Genomic DNA, 2,983 nt, shown 5'->3' on the forward strand with positions numbered 1-2,983 from the left:
AATTACATCTAATTAATAAGACAAATTTTACTTCGGACATTAGGACTTGTGGAAACGGGAAAAGAAGTGGACCAAGAACTCGCTGGATTGACACCATGAAAGAACGACATTGGAATGAATATTGAATTAAATAACGCAGTGAGATATCGGAAGACACGAAGATCGCTGATACAGAAAATAGACGAAAGTCATCCTTGAATGAACGGATAATACAGAGACAATTAGACAATTTTTATTATAAATTTCTTTACATTTGTTCAAATTAAAGATTCCTTTTTTTTAAATTTTTTACATATAAAACCAAATATTTTTTTATTGATTTAAATCCGTAATTTATTATTATTTTCGAAGAAATTATTATTTAAAGATTACTTTCAGTTATAAGTACAAAAATGTGATATTTAATATTGAAAAAAGTTTTCTCGATTTTATTATTGATTTACATTGATATTGATACTTGACCTATATCACTGAATAGTGCATATAAATACAGTATACTCCGCTTATTGTAATCAATTTGAGATTCGCCTTAATACGGATTAAATAACACTAAAATTAGAAGAAATTCTGATTTTATTGACTTTGACATTAAAGTACATGTTAAAGTGGTTGAAAAATGTATAACTTGAAGATTTATTAATTATAATTATAAGTTAAGTTTTGGGCAATGCTAATTCTGATATTATTAAATGATTGTTTATAGTATCTATAATTACAATAAGCAAATTCGACGGTTAATGTTCAGGGTCGTAGACTGTCATGGCGGCTCTTCCTGTTTTAGCCTCGAAACCGGACCGCTTTGGAGACGACGTGTCACGTGACGACGCGAGCGAACGGGGAAAACCGATGCGCGGGTTAACGTCCATATACGTAGACTCATGGCGGCTCATCTCTGATTCCGCAAAAAGAAAACAGTGGGGACGCACGTTCTAACCTAACCTAACCTAACCTAACCTATTCTGATAAATTATCATAATTATTACCAATTATATTATTAGAATAGGTTAGGTTAGGTTAGAACGTGCGTCCCCACTGTTTCCTTTCGTTTGCTGGAATCAGCGGTGAGCCGCCAGCGCTGCCGCAGCGCAGCAGCCGCCGCCGTTCGCTCGCGTCGTCACGTGACACGTCGTCTCCAAAGCGGTCCGGTTTCGAGGCTAAAACAGGAAGAGCCGCCATGACAGTCTACGACCCTGAACATTAACCAATTCGACTGTATAAAGTTTAGATATAGGAATTAATAACATAAATTTCTAAATTATATTAATTATCAACAGTTAAAAGTTTGCTTAATATACATACCATCGTTTCAGTTTCGATTTTCTTACCGGTATGAACTTTATAAAGAATTTCGTCGAATTAAATACAAAAAAAATTCCCTTCAGCGAATTATCACAATAACTTTAATGCCAATAAAAAATCGATCAAACACCTCATTTATTCATGCAAATTACTTAATACATTAAGATATTGAAGAAAAAAGCACATTAACGTCACAAGTAAAAGCATGTTGCCAATATAAAAAAAAAGTGAAAAAGTTTATTATAGAATATTAATGAAATTTAATGTGATAATGTGAAATTAAATATATTCTTTGTTTAACCAAACATTTAAATTTTTTACATATTTCAAAGTTACATAATTATTTTGACACGGACTGATAGTCGGCATCTTTACTATAACACACGAAGGCAGGTGGCCGAGCGGTGTCAGCTCATCGCTCTGGAGAACCGTGAATGAATGCGGTCGGGTCGAAAAATCCCAGGAATTTTATGAGGATAGTCCGTCCTAGATATTCAGGCCTCGCCCCTCACTACTCGGCTGTTCCATTGTGGGCTTGCCGAACCTAGAAAGGCTTCATAAAAAAAGACATTTTAGTGTTCAGAGGGCGGAAAGAGCCGAATTTTAAAATTTATTATTATGAAGATATCAAATAACCTATTTATTAGCGAATTACCAGATAGAGTTTAAAATCAAAATTACTTTTACTCCCGTGGCTATACAAGTCAATGGACACATTTCCTGGGAAAATAAGCTTCAATAGTGCTGGATAATAAAGCCAATTACACAATTTATTTCATTTGAAACGGATTATACTACTGGTTGTTTATCAGCTGTTTTAAAACCGCTTTACCAGGCAGCGTGCCGAATGTCACTTTAACATTATTTTACCAGTAATTACAAATTTACTGGATATCCAATGTTTTTGACAGTGGTCGGCAGCCGATGCCGCTTAATTAACTGCCGTTTCATTACAATGACGATGCCGGATTGACATCTCTTAACTACGTGACTTCATTACATCATTATAAAAAATGCTTAAAAAATTGCGATCATGATTATATAATGAATGCTGTATTATGATCTCAGTTATAATGTAGATAACACAATTTGTGATCTTAAAGTTTTTTTTAATTTTTTCTTCCTTACAGATAAGTTCTTTTTTCCTGATGTTTTATGAGTTCGGCCAAGTCCACTAAAACAGCCAGTTTGTGAAGGACAGAGCTCAACATATCCGGGACAGATCACACCTGAAAAAACCCTGAAATTCCTGACTGGAACTCGAACCCAGGTCCTTCAGAGCGGCAGACTAATCCGACCAAGTTCCTCCCTGAATCTGACTATCCCACAATCGGACCTTGAAAGTCTGTTGTACCAGAATCGAAAAATGATAAAGGAGTAATAAATCAATGCTTTTCACTTTTGACTCTTTTCTTCCTGAAGATATCAAGAAGACTTTTTCCATAATTATGTGTTAATGATTAAATTTTAAAAAAAATGATTAAAAAGTTCTCTTAGTGCTTACAGAACAAAGTAAAAACATGAAAAAAAGTTTAATCTATGTTCTGAACATAGTATTATACAACGTATTTTAAATAAAAATGTTATAAAATGTATTAATTTGAGGTGCATGATTCAAAATAATAAAATATTTATATTTAGAACACATTTGAAAATTTTTATTTCGAATTTTTATTCGATATGA

This window comes from Centruroides sculpturatus, unplaced genomic scaffold, assembly GCF_000671375.1.
Source record: "Centruroides sculpturatus isolate CEXI.00-Female unplaced genomic scaffold, Cexi_2.0 scaffold92, whole genome shotgun sequence".
In the NCBI taxonomy this organism is placed as follows: Eukaryota; Metazoa; Arthropoda; class Arachnida; order Scorpiones; family Buthidae; genus Centruroides; species Centruroides sculpturatus.